General features: G+C 44.8%; 1 pseudogene; it reads left to right on the forward strand.

Annotated features, from left to right (window-relative positions):
* The first annotated feature begins 630 nt into the window (after positions 1–630).
* Positions 631–688, forward strand: LOC149524005 (U6 spliceosomal RNA; annotated as a pseudogene).
* The last annotated feature ends 14,160 nt before the right edge of the window (positions 689–14,848 follow it).

Below are 14,848 nucleotides of genomic sequence, written 5' to 3' on the forward strand. Positions count from 1 at the left end.
TATCCGAGGTGGCTACTAGTGTGCTTATAGCCATGGGAGGGAGAGGGGCTCAGAAGGAGCGCTGGGGTCATTCATGGCCACAGGGAAAGCAGAGCAGGGTGCTGCTGTGTGACACGGTGCAAGCTGAGCTCACATCGTGCCACAAGCTCTTTCCCTTCTGCCTACAGCTTTAAACACTACAGGAGAAGTGAACCTATTGATAGTGGTCTTCCCAGCTGCATCCAGCCCCACCATCAGGATGCTCATCTCCTTCTTGCCAATCAGGCTCTTCTGCAGGGTCCCAAAGATGTTGCCCATGGTGGCAGGGAGCAGTGCATGGGCTCTGGGGCCAGATTGCTTGCAGTGCATGCCTGCCATCAAGGGCGGTTCCTGGGCGGCAGAAAGGGCAAAGCTGGCTGGCATCTGGTGCCCGCGGGAGACAACATCTCACTGCAGGAGAAGGGAACCTATAGAATTTTGAGGGGTATGAACAGAGTGGCCACCAGGGTAGTTGTGATAAGCCCTGGAGGCAAATTAGTTCAAAATAACCACAACTGAGCGTCCATACTCACCCTATTTCAAAAATAGCAATTTTGGAATAGGTGTTATTCCTCATAGAATGAGGGGTTATTATTTTGCTATAGCAAGCCTGTTATTTCAAAATAACATAAAATTGGAACAATACAGAGAAGATTAGCATGGCACTTGCTGTGTGAACGTTCAAATCTGCCTGGTGGTGGTTACAAATACTCACCTTGTTATTTCGAAATAAAGTGAGTTATAGCGTAAACATGCTGGCTGTGTCTAGACTGGCCAGTTTTTCCGGAAAATCAGCCGCTTTTCCGGAAAAACTTGCCAGCTGTCTACACTGGCTGCTTGAATTTCTGCAAAAGCACTGACTTCCTACTGTAAGAAATCAGTGCTTCTTGTGGAAATACTATTCTGCTCCCATTCAGGCAAAAGTCCCTTTTGCGCAAAGCTTTTGTGCAAAAGGGCCAGTGTAGACAGCTCAGATTTGTTTTCCGCAAAAAAGTCCCGATCGCGAAAATGGCGATCTGGGCTTTTTTGCGGAAAAGCGCGTCTAGATTGGCACGGACACTTTTCCACAAAAAGTGCTTTTGCGGAAAAGCATCCGTGCCAATCTAGACGCTCTGTTCTGAAAATGTTTTTAATGGAAAACTCTTCCATTAAAAGCATTTCCGGATAATCATGCCAATCTAGACACAGCCACCTTGAATGATGTAGCAGTTAGCTGGCTGGACAATATAAATATCAAGTTGGGACATACAAAAGAAGAGGACTCATAATGCCTTTTGGAGTCTAGGTTCTAATCTAATTCTCTAAGGATAGGTCTATGCATCCACATTATTTATTAGTGACACTTACTGCATTTCTCAAAAGCTAAGCTATTGGAGCAGATCAAAAATGTGTTTCACTTTTTACATGAACTAAGACATTTTTGCCAGTTATACTGGTATAACTTTTTCTGTGACTTTAAGCAGAATATAGATGAATGAATGTCTTTTTCTATTCTTTATTAATCATCATTACTATTTTTAATAGTGCAGAATGTGTGAAGTTTAAATACAGATGTGTTCATCACGATGCACCCAAATCTTTTGAGGTCCTTACTCTTACCAAGCAGTACCTTATTCTGAGTATAATCTCATGTATTTCAATGCTACTACTAAAGTGGGACTACTCATTGGCTCTGTCTACACTGCACCCCTTTTCCGGAAAAGGGATGCAGATGAGACAAGTCGGAATTGCAAATGAAGCAGGGGATTTAAATATCCCCCGCTTCATTTGTATAAACATGGCTGCTGCTTTTTTCCGGCTCGGGGCTTTGCCAGAAAAAATTGCCAGTCTAGATGGGGATCTTTCGGAAAATAAAGCCTTTTCCAAAAAGTCCCTTATTCCTGATTTTAAGAAGAATAAGGGACCTTTCAGAAAAGGCTTTATTTTCCAAAAGATCCCTGTCTAGACTGGTGCTTTTTTCCGGCAAAGCCCTGAGCCAGAAAAAAGCGGCAGCCATGTTTATACAAATGAAGCGGGGGATATTTAAATCCCCTGCTTCATTTGCAATTCCGACTTGTCTCATCTGCATCCCTTTTCCGGAAAAGGGGTGCAGTATATACACAGCTATTATGTATTATTATTCATGAAATAAAGTGATATTTAATGTAGATAATGGTAGCAAAATTGGTCTTTGAAATAAGTTTTATATCCTTTCTCATTTCCCTGGTTTTAGCCATTTTTGTGGATGCCATGCAGGTAGATGTTACCTGATCTTTTGCCACTCCACCAGTGAACACAGCTTTCACAGGAAAAGATGGATTCTGCAGAAACTATAACCTGACTTGGGCTCATCTGGTTATCTGATAGTAGAGCAGTGATGGGCAAGCTAAGCTTATGAGTGGGCCGCACAAGTGGACCTCCTCCATCTCAGTGGGCAGCAAGATTGTTGTAACCAAGATTGCCTCTGAAAATAGGGTAGTTTGCTAATTGCATTCACATACCTAAAATTTCAGGATGTGACTGAACCATAGCAGCTCTTTGCACTTTGAATGCAGAGGAAGTGCATGGCTTTCACAGTCAATGTTGTGTGCAATCAGCATGCACCTCACTTCACATGCCGTTGCTTTAAGTCTGTGTCATTTCAGTAATACTGGTAAGGGGAAAAAAACCTATTCAGACAGAAACCAGCAGAATCATGGGCAACAGCAAAGACAATGTCTCATGGAACATATATAGAATCCCCCTGTGGACCTCATGCAGCCCTTGGGCCGCAGGTTGCTCACCACTGTAGCAGAGTTCCAGTAGAGAGCTGAGGGTGTGTCTAGACCACAGTTGTTTTTTTTTAAGTGGCCTCTTTTCAAAAAAACTTCCTCTGCATCTAGGCTGCTGCTGTGTTCTTTCGAAAGTAAATTGAAAGAACGCAGCAGTTTTTTTGACCATGGAAAACCTCGTTTTATGAGGAATAACACATTTATTTGAAAGTGCTCTTTTGAAAAAAGGCTCTATATAATGCAAACTGTGCTTTTTCGAAAGAGAGCATCCAGATTGCGGTTTGCTTTTTCAAAAGTACTGGTTGTAGTCTAGATGGCCTTTTTGTAAGATTCTTTCAATCTAGACATAGCCTGAGTGTGTAGGATGAACAATGTGGAGGCAGGAAAAAGGAATAAGGGAATTTGTGTGCAGCCATCTTGGTCTTGTTAACAACAGAGCAAGAGTCAGGCTAAGTCTGTGGCCTGATAATGTGAGATCTGTAATTAGACGCTGCATTTGCCTCCCGCCTCCATACGGAGATAAGGATAGAATGCTGACTCTGGCAGGGACCTTGAGATAAGGAGCATCTGGGTGGAACTAAAATAACTGTTAACCATTGGTGTTTGAAGGAGACTAATTGTTATTGTTATTATATCTAATGGACAGTATATAAACTGCTTCATAATTGCTTATATTTGAAGATCTGCCTTGGGAGGGGGTGGGGGAGGGCTCTTCCCCCCCCCCCCGCCCCCCCCGTCCGAACCAGTTTTTCCCTTGCTGCAGCTCGTAATAAAACTGCCTCTGGCTACTTGTTGCTTACAAACTCAGAGTGAGGACACTGTTTTCTTCCACAACAATGTCCAGGAATATATGTTTGTACTCCGGAATAACTGTTCGTGGAGCATCCAGACTTGCATTCCATTGTTGTTTGCATAAGTACACAAGAATCAGAAAGTCTAGCTTAGGCACATTATGAGTGGCAATAAGGGATATGTACTCTCTTTGGCTTGTACCATTTAGGAAGTGGCCAATTGCAAAAAGGAGTATTTATAGTTCCTGTATGACCTTGGCTTTCAAATGCCAGCATGTTGCAGTAGTGTGGTGTGGGTCAGATTATAGCATCTACCAGGACAAAATATGATAGCTGTCTCCTTCACCCATATCCATTGGCATTTTACAGCATCACTCTCCCTCTTTTTCCCCCTCTCATCCCTCTAGTTGTTACTGATTAACTCTTTCCCCAGTCTCCTTATTTTCCACTTTTGTATCTCCAGCTTTCTCCATTTACCCTCTATCCCTCCCCCTGCTTTACCAAGGAATCCAACAGCATTAGAACAAGGTCCATACTAGGTCTGACCAAAGGTCCATCTAACCTAGTATCCTGCTGACAGTTCCCATTACAGATGCCCCAGAGAGAGGGAACACAACAGGTAATTATCATATGATCCCTCTCCTGCCATCCATTTCCAGACAAACAGAGGCAAGGGACATCATTCTTACCCATCTTAGCTAATAGCCATTGATGGACTTAATCTCCATGAATCTAGCTATTCTTTTTTGAACCCTGTTAAAATTCTAGTCTTTACAACATCCTCTGGCAAGGAGTTCCACAGGTCAAGAAAAACTACCTTTTGTTTGTTTTAAACTTACTGCCTATTCATTTCATTTGGTGACTCCTAGTTTTTATATTGTGGGAATAAGTAAATAACTTTTCCTTATTCACTTTTTCTACACCAGTCATGATTTTATAGACCTCTATCATATCCCCCCTTAGTCTCCTCCTGTAGCATGACAAAGGTTGCAACTCTGTATACAATTACAGGCCTTGGCTGGCTCAGGTGTATGGCTTCTGTGTTTCATTTTCCTCTCTTCTTCTGTCCAGTGAGTTTTCATGCTTCTCTATCTGTAGCTGTCTATATATGTATATGAGGGTCTGTGACAGATGCACCAATGGACCTGGTAAAATCTGCCTCAGTCTAGTTCAGTCCCGGTGTATGTGAAGAATTATCAATTAAATTTCAGATTAATCTGACCTGTATCCAGTTGTACAAATTCCCTATCACTTCCTACTGGCCAAACAGCCTAGGGATTGTCTAATCTTTGAGTACCTCCTCTTTCAAAGGGTGTTCTAAAATGCATTATATTGTTTGAGTCTTATTAACTACCCATTTGCTTTTTAAAGTTAGCTGTCCCTGTATCAATGAAATATTAATTCTCAAAATCAACTAGGCTACAAGGGAACATAACTTAGAAGCAAGCATATAGAATGTATCAACATGGATCCTGACCAGCCATCTCATACTACAACATGTTGCCTCCATCTCAGCGATGAAGCAGACTGACAGGGTGAAGTGAGCAGAGTAGCCATCCTATATCTGTTTTGTGGAGAGAGGATGTCATCTTATGGTGCTACCTAATTTAGCACATTTCACAAGCATATGCCTGGAATTCAGAAAAAGAAAAATTGCTTGCAAATATCTTGAAGGTCTATTTCTATTGTCACCATCGCTGTTCCACAGCCCATTCTGTCCTCATTTTTGATAGCACTAACAACCTGTCTGAGGAACCATAAGAAAAACATGTCAGTTCATCATATACTTAGGATTCTTACCATTGTTAAAAAGCACCATGATCATGATGGATATATGGGCAGGCCAGCAAAATAGCAATGTAGATGCCAAAGCATCCTGCTCTTTATTTTCAGTTCTGTTCCAAAAAACTCCAAAAGCCCTATTGATCACCCAAGTAGCATTTTTAAAATCTTGACAATAAAGCCTGGATGATTTGATTTATAAAAGAGATTTATTTTCTATTTTGACAGACTTTTCTGCATTACTTATTAAAGCATAGATTAAAAGTGACATGTTGAATTGCTACTGACTTTGAGAGTTTCTTTTTATTCCATTTGTTTCCAGCATTAAGAAGTCCACTGAACAAATAGGTTGTGTATGAATCCATATTTTTTAAATTTTGGGACTTAAGTGTTTCTCCATCTAATATCAGGCATGTTGCATTCATCTGAAGAAAGGAAAATGGAAAGACCGCATAAATGCCAGCAAATCTAAATGCATGCTACATGGACAAAGTACTTAATCATTCTAAAATTGGACACTGGGCCCTCCCACGTAGCTTTATCTTGGCATTTTAAAATGTACATTTTGTAAAGGTCAGAGTTTCAAATTTCCATATTCTTGTGCTGTTTTTTCTGTTGTTTCCTTTTAATATTCCTCCTTCTTCTGTTTCACATCAAGTAGTTCTGACCTCCTGCGATAATGTTATGGTTATGTGTATGTTTAGTGTGTGTGTGTGTGTGTGCACACACTTTCACACACACACTTTGCAATTAAGTTAAACAATTCATATAGGAATAAAATATCCTGGTCTTTGGTGTAATTCTGGAACACCTGCAATGAGTTCTATTGTGTTTCTCCAGATTTCAAACAATATGTAATCATGATTAGAATTTGCCCCTATTCATTAGCTATTTCTTTTAAATAGTTTGGCTTCTTTATCTTTTGAATGAGTGAGCCAGAATCCATTATCTTAGCCTTTTTTTCTCTCTGTGCTTTGCCAAATGCATCCATTTACTCACCTATTACACAGCTAATGGAAATCCAACTCAGTATCTGACCTGAATATTTTTCACAGTAACTTAACTAAATTGTCAAGCCTTGTTTAAATAGCACATTGCTCTTGTATAAATTATAATATTAGAATTCTGTAATTCAATCAAAGAGCCACCGCCCTCTGTGGCTCTTTCATATTGTTTTATTATTAAAAGCACCTTTCATCATTATTATATATAATAAGCAGTTTGGAATGCAGATAGATAAATAAATTCGGAATGCAGATAGGTAAATCTAATTTAGAATCAATGTACATGGCAAGACTTTCATGAATTTTCTCTTGAAAGAGGCAAGTAGTATCATTGTTTTAGATTATTTATTTATTACATGTACCTCTGTGTTCCACACAGTAAGACACAAAACATTTGGTAATTGTTTGCTTTTTGGTTGCAATGCTTCTTATTACCCATTGTTTCTCCCCACCCCCCAGACATGAATTTGACTTTTTTTTCTATTTTTTCATAGGATGATAGCATTAGCTTTGTTTATTTAGTTAGGCTAATTAGCTATCTCATACAATTCCATCTAAAAAGTGTGTTGAACGTGGCAGGTTCCATCATTAGCATATTGGAATGCCACAGAAAGACTTCTGAACCCCTCACACTTTGAAATAGATCCTTCTTTAATTAATAACTCTCACTCTATTTCTGTTACCTTTTACCCCTAACTATTCAGAGCTATATTATGGTTCTCACAGTGTAGTGTGATGGAGAGCAGAAAGTAAAAGTCCCTTTCTCCCATTTCCCCTGGATGAAGAAGCAATAATGTTGGTGTTTGCAGTGCTTGAACACAAAAAGGGCCTGCTAAAGTTGTTTGGAAAGAGGATGTGCTGGGTAGATTATTGTTACTAGTAGGGCCCTTGTTGCATACATGACTTACACTGGAAGAGAGTGCAAGTGGATGAAAGCTATATTTTGTGTCAGGGTAGAACAAGATCTCTCAAACTTGTGGGAGAAAAAGGAATTTTAGAGGTGTAAAACTATCTTTTTTGTGTAATTTTAGCAAATTAATTCATTGTGGAAAACTGATGTTTGCTAGTAGCTCAAGTTGCAAAATTTCACCAGGAGCAATTATGAAATCTGTGAAGAAATATATTTCCATTTCTCTCTGTTGGGATGGATTCATCAAAGGGAGGGAAAGCTGTGTCTGCATTTAGAACTTTAATGGATAATTTGCTTGATAAAAAAAGAAAAGAAAAAAAGAATATTAAATATTTTTGAAATAATTGCAATATTTAGGCTTTCCTGTAATGGCTCATATTTTGAGAAATTATGTGTATTCTTATCACTGAGCAAGTTATGGAAGTATAAAACAAAAAATCAAAAATCACAAGTTTGCCTCTGTGTGAGCCTTCTCTCACTGAGACAGTCTGGGGCCTTATTCTTTGGATAAGGCTTTATTGTTTGGCTAAACAGCAAGGGCAGCCATAAGGTGGGAAGTGTACAGTTACATCCTCTCATTCCAAACCAGACACATTAAAATAAGGTCCTATTAGGCTGTTAAGAAGGTGATCCAGATAAAGGAAAGATCCCAGAATGGTTAAAGAAAACTTAAATTGATAGCTTTCTGTCTAGCAAGAAATTACTTATAAGTAGTTATGAACCCCTCATTTCTGTATTGTTCTATCTTTATGGTCTCCATTTGTATATTCTGTGTCTGGTTCTTTGATTGTTTCTTTCTGTTGTATAATTAATTTTGTTAGGTGTAACTTAATTAAGATGGTGGGGAATAATTGGTCAGAGAATTATATTACAGTATGTTAGGATTGGTTAATAAAATTTCAGTCAAATGATTGGTTAAGGTATAGCTAAGCAGAACTCAAGTTTTATTGTATAACGTAAGGTTAAATAGGAAGGACATTGGCATCATATTTGCTCAGAGGGAGGAAAAGGAAGAGGGCAAATGCTTTACGGTATCCGATCTTGGAACAAATCACAGGGGAACAGACTGTATTGGTGCATAGAGATAAATCGGATTGATGTGAAAGACTTCTGGTGTATACTGGGGTTAATTTACTACACTGTCTGCACTTTGGACTTCTGGTCAATTGCTCTCTGCGTGAGAAGAACCAGGGAAGTGTGAGTGTGAAGGGAAAAGTTCTCTAACAATGGGCCTGATCCAAAGGTAACTAAAGTCAATGGGAGTTTTTCCATTGATTGCATTGGACTGTATTGGCTCAAATTATATAGTAATACAGATTGGACTTGCTATGTCTACACTACCAGGTTATTTCAAAAGAAGTTATTTTGAAATAATAACTCCCAAAATAACTATTTCAAAATAAGCTTATTGCTCTTCACAAACAGGGGCTATTATTTTGAAATAAAACCCCCATTATTTCAAAATTGCAGACTTGGTAGTGTTGATGCTTGCCTTGTTATTTAGAAATAAATCCCCAGTGTAGACATACCCACTGTGATCTCATTAGAGCTATACATTTTGGGACCTGATTCTAATTTTTACCCATATGCTGAGCAAGTAGTGCCTTACTCTGTAAGTGGTTCTAGTGACTATAATTTATTCAGAGCTCAGAATTACTAAGAGTCATAGTAATTGAAATTATTTTGGTTTTATGCCTCAGCTTCAAGACAACACCTCTCCCAGCCATGTGTTCCCTACCTAGTATCTGCTGGTTCAGCACAGAGGAAAAAGCATCACCTCCTTTGCCAAAATTGCAGACTGAATTTTGCAAGACTTCTCACACACACAGGACAGGAGAGGCAGGCGCTCAGTGGCTGGGGTGCGATCGTCACTCGGCCACCTCTCCTTCTTTCTTCTCCACAGCTGGACCAGCCATGGCTGAGGGGCGATCACCAGCTGGAGAGTGAGCTGCCCGACCCCAGGGACGTAGCAGGTGCTGGACGGTTCAGGAGTACCTCATGAGGGAGCATGTGGCCATCCTCCAGGACATGCAGCAATCCTTGTCCCAGAAGGTCAGGGATGACGGCCAATGGTGGACCCAAATATGGACCGAGTTGGTGCAGTAGGGCCACAACATGCATGCTATCATCTGAGAGAGGATGGCGTACCCAGCTCCTGGCCCTACTCCTGCTCTCCCTCCCCCTGCCATGCCTGGCCCACTCCAGCCTCCTATGCCATGCCAGCCTCCTTTAACCTCCCCACCATGCCAGCCTCCCTTCCCCCTGCCATGCCTGACTCCGCTCCAGGCCCCCATCCTGCCTATCCCTCTGTTGTCCCTGGATCTCTACTCCCAAGGGGTGCTGAGGTCTCAGACTCAAGGCAGAACTTCCAGCCGCACCATGCACCATTCCCAACCCCAGCTTTCAGCTCCCCTCCTCCCTAGTTTTTTAAAAAAGAGAAAGATTTTGGTTTAACACAAACTGTTGTATTCATTGCATGTACAGGGAAGGAGGGAAAGGAGGGATTGTTGTGGGAAAGGCATAGAGGGGCATGGCACAGGCCCCTTGTGGGGAGGCCATGGGGAGAGTTACTGGGGTCCTTGAAAGAAACTCTCCCTCAGGGCCTCCTGGATGTGCACCCCCACCTGATGGCCCTGACGGATGGCAGCTAGGTCCTTTCCTCCCAGCCAGCCTCTGCCCCTCAACCCAGAAGGAAGGCCTCACCCTTTCTCTCAATGTTGTGTCTGATATCACCTGGGGGATGTTGTTCTCCCCCACATCGAGGCAGGTCAGGAGGCAACTGAACCTCACCTTCAGGCAGCCAAAAGTACATTCAGCCTGGATGAAGGCCCTATCCAGGCAAGCATTGGTTCCCTGCTTGGGTCCAGGTGGCTGGTGTAGGGCTTCATAAGCCATGCAATGAGGGGGAAGGTTGCATCTTACATGATGCACAGTGGCATCTGTATTTCCCTGGCCCTGAAGTCCTGCTGTGGGAAGAATGTGCCAGCTTCCAGCTTCTGGTAGAGGCAGAGGTGTAGTGAAGATGGTGTGTGGGGGGGGGGGCAATTGCCCCTGGGCATCATGCTAGAGGGGCGTCGGGCCGGGGTGAGAGCGAGTGCATGCTGTGCAGGCTCATCTGGCATAGGCAGTGAGTTATACGGCCATCCCCCCTGGCCTTGGCCCCGGCCCTGGCCCTGCTATGTGCAGCATTCAGATGGCTCCCCCTTACCTGCGCACACTGCGCACGGCAGGGATGGTCCGGGGGCAAGGGGGGACGGCCATATAACTCACCGCCCATGCCAGCTTTCAGTCAGATCCCCTTTGCCTGAGCATGCTGTGCACGGCAGGGATGGGCCAGGGCCAGGGCGGTGATGGCCATATAACTCACTGCCCATGCCAGCTTTCAGTCAGCTCCCCCTTGCCTGTGCACACTGCGCAGCATTTCCAGCTGACCGGGGAGACACCCGGGCATGACATGGCATCACAGTCCGGGACTTTAACAGTGTTCAGTGCCGCGTGGTGCTGGCCTAGTTTCCAGTTCAGAGTCCGGGGACTTCTGGGGCCCGAGCGCAGACTCTGGCCCTGCAAAGTGGAAGGCAGAAGGTAGGGTAGGGCAGGGGGAAAACTAGGCGGAAAGGGTGGGAGAGGAAGTGGCTTGTGTTGAGGGGAGGGAAGGAACTTGTGCAGAGGTGGAGGGGAGAGGGAAGATACAAATTCCAGGGAGCCAAGTGCAGACAATGACGAAAGGGCAAGAGGGGAGGTGTCAGTGGGAGGGGGGACAGGGTGATGCTGGGAGAGGAGAAAGGAAAGGAATTGGGGGCTAGAGGAGGAGGTGCTGGGAGAAGGCTTGAAAGAAAGGGTGGGCATGAGAAAGTTGGAGATGGAGCAAGTCATGTGTGAAGGCACAGAGGGGCAGGAGGGGAATGGAGCAGAGAGTGGTGAGAGGATGGGTAACAGGGAAAAAGAGGGCAAAGGAGGCAGGGGCAGTGAGGGAAGGGAGAGGCACCAGGATGTTGCAGGGCTAAGGGAAGGTGCAGGTGCCAGGAGATTCTGGAGTGAAGCAGAAGGGCAGACACCTGCAAGGGATGGAACAGCACCAGAGGAGAGAGGCAGGTCAGGAGTGTAGAGGGAGGTGTTAGAAGAGGGGTAGCATAAGTGATCAGAGTGGGGCTACTGGAGGAGTGGGCACAGGAGGGAGAGAAAGGCTGGTGGAGGGGGGCAGGTCACAGGAGGGCTGAGGGCAGTGAGAAGGGCAGGAGTCAGGACAGCAGAGGGGGGTGAGGATTTGGAGGGGGCAGGCACCAGGGGAGATGATGGAGCAAGGAGAGGAGACATGGCAGCAGAGAAAAAAGGTAAAGGTTTATAAAATATTTATTAATAACTTGGTATGTTGCCCATGGCCAGTTTGTTTGTGCCCTGTGGTGCAGTTTGGGTTTATGTGGGGATCAACATGTGGCCGGCGAGTGGGAGCCGAAACACAAAAGTAGTCAGTGTAATGATCTTCTGTTGATATGCATTTTAGTAGTTAAATTCTTGGACTGTCATTGCTCATGAAAAGTGCTGTCACATGGGTAGAAATCAGGTAAATATTGCATTTTATTAATATCAGCAAAGCTGACTTAAATGGGGCCTATGTGCTATGTAGTCTTGCCTTAATCTTTGTATTCATGCCTGTCAGTATGAGAGAAGCTATTTGTATATATTTGCTTGCATATGCAACCACACTTAAGTTGAGGCCCTCAGCATGTTCTGTAAGTATCAGTGTGGCCCCTGGGGCTTCCAAAGTTGATTTGCCCTAGCTCATCCCTGACAGGTGTCCATCTAACCTGGTCTTAAATATCTCCACTGATGGAGATTCCAAAATCTCCCTAATCAATTTATGCCAGTGTTTAACCACCCTGATGGGCAGGAAGTTTTTCCTAATGTCCAACCTAAACCTCCCTTTCTGCAATTTAAGCCCATTGCTTCTCATCCTAACCTCAGAGGCCAAGAAGAACAATTTTTCTTCCTCCTCCTTATGATACTCTTTTAGATCTTTTGAAAAGCTACTCTCATGTCCATTTTTGGTCTTCTCTTTTCCAAGGTAAACAAGGCCAATTCCTTCAGCCTGGCCTCATATCTCTTGTTCTCTAGAACTTTCATCATTTGTGTTGGTCTTCTCTGGACTTTCTCCAGTTTCTCCATGTTTCCTGAAATGTGGTGCCCAGAACTGAACATGATACTCTAGCTGGGGCCTAATGTAAATGGTTCAGTCCCTGACTAGGGGACGTAAGACTGGGCGGGTTAGTTTCCAATCCTCCTGTTTATTCTTTTCCTAAGCCAGGAGGGCACAGTAGTTATGATGGGGGCTCTGCAGGAGGGCAGCCCGCACTGCTCCCTGCCTGAAACATTGTGCAGATGTTAAACAGCTGTCCAGCCCACCCTAGAGGTGACTGCATTTCAGCATGCCTGAAGCAACACTGCACCAGCAATGGACAGGAGAATGGCTCCAGGGCATGGCTTTCTCATGACTGCTTCAGTCCCATTGGATGGGCCTCTTTTTTACCCCTCCCCCGCATTGCAATCGGGCTGTAGACTCTGGGGAAGAGGGGTGGAGGCAGGCAGAGGTGTCTCCCGGCAGCAGATGTAGATATGACTCTGTATTAATCATTCTTTCATTTAAGTTTTTATCTATGTATTGAGTCCTTTTACATGGAAACTTTATATTAAGTCTTGGTAGAATAGTCCCTAGGACAAGTGAGGCAGAGACTGTCCCTGTGGGGTGAATGAGGTGGGAATGGATAAGACACAAGGTGAGCACCTCTGGGCAGTTGCAAAGGTTGGAGAGGGGATGGAAGCAAGATCCAAGATCAATGAGCCTTGGGAAGTGGGCCCATTGAAAGGAGACTGGACCTGCAGATGCTTTGAGGGTCAGCAGCAAGGGCCTGCTTTGGGAAGCTCCCTCTTTGGAGGTGAATGTTGCAGCATTGAGACACCACCCAGAAGCTGGCACCACAGACACAGATCTTGCACATAAATAAGATGATAGATCTGATGATAGATCTGCGGGGGGGGGGGGCAGTGGCATAGCGAGGGGGCTGCAGAGGTCAGTTGTCCCTGGGCACCAGGCTAGGGAGGGTCCAATTTAATCCGATTCTGCTCCCCCCATTATCGCTTCAGCTCACATGCTCCTACTCTGCCTGCCACAGGCAGCTGTAGTCTCCTCCCTGCCTCTCTGCTCCGAGCCCGACCCTGCTCCAAGCCCAACCCTCCTCCATCTCCACTGGACGGTTAGTGCATGCGGGAGCCTGGCCCCAAACTGTAGGGGGTGGGGGAAGATGCAGTACAAGTTCCCCTCAGCTGTGCACCATGTTCGGGGCATGCCACATGGCAGTGGGGAGGGGGGGAAGGATGCAGATTTTTCCTTTGCCTCCAGGCGCATAACACCCTCGCTACGCCTCTGGGTGTTGTGCGCCCGGGGGCAAACTCTGACTGGAGTTTCTGAAGATGTGGGCATCTTGTGTCCCCCCCCCAACTCCTCTTTCTTTATGCTCCCCCCTTCCAGTCACCCTCCCCAGGACTGCAGCCCGAGAGTGCCATACCTCTAGGAGGAGGGCTCCAACAGTAGACTTTCCCATGCCAAACTGATTACCCACAGACCAGTAGCTGTCTGGGGTGGCAAGCTTCTGGAAAGGGATGGTGACCCGCTTCTCCAGCGGGATGGCGGGTCACATCTGGGTGGCGCATGGTTGGAGGGCAGAGGCGAGCCAGGAACACAGTTCCATGAAGGTGGGCTTCCTTATGCAGAAGTTATGGAGCCACTGTTGGTAGTCCCACTGCTCTATCACCAGCCGGTTCCACCAGTTGGTACTGGTTTCCAACCTCCAAAATTGTCTCTCCACTGTGGAATGTGGTTGCAAGGGCCTTGCTCCCTCACACAGGCAGAGGGTTTCAATAATGTGCTCCATGTTGAGCTCCTGTTGGATCATGAAGGCAGCCTACACAAACTGCTGCAGAAACTGCAGTATGGCAGAGTAGGGCCATCGCATACCCACAAGCAGCTCCAGCTCCATGTGCTGTGGTGTCCAAAAGCTGGACAACCTGAGCATGCAGATGAAATGCTTTACTGTCCCTCAGGGAGGTAGGCAAGGAAGCAAAAGAAGCTGAGAAATGGCTATCTATGGGGGTCACTTTAAGCACATGTCTCAGGTAGCCTTAGCAACAGCACCCAGAAGTAACTGCTGACCTAATGCCCTGCTTGAACTGGATTCAGGTGACCTTAAATGTGAGATAGCGTCCACACTGATTGGATGCTCTCTTTCAAAATAGCACATGTCTAATTCTTTGCGCTTTTTGCATCTAGACACTCGCTTTCAAAATAAGCTTTTCTGGAAGATCTCTTTTGGAAAGCTTATTCCAAAAGAAGTTTGCAGTCTAGATGTAGCCCAGCACGCATACAGAGGCTGGTACTTTGGAGGTCTCCCATCTTTTTACACACAAGATCACTAAGTGCAATCCAAGATCTACCTCAAACTCAAATATCCTTGCCCCATCTCCTTTGTGCTCCTTTGCCCTGCCTCTCTCTGTAGCCCTGCCCCTGCTCACTCCATCTTCCTCCCTCCCAAAACTCACTTT

The sequence above is a fragment of the Pelodiscus sinensis genome, chromosome 8 (assembly GCF_052426305.1).
Source record: "Pelodiscus sinensis isolate ZL-2025 chromosome 8, ASM5242630v1, whole genome shotgun sequence".
Taxonomy (NCBI): domain Eukaryota; kingdom Metazoa; phylum Chordata; order Testudines; family Trionychidae; genus Pelodiscus; species Pelodiscus sinensis.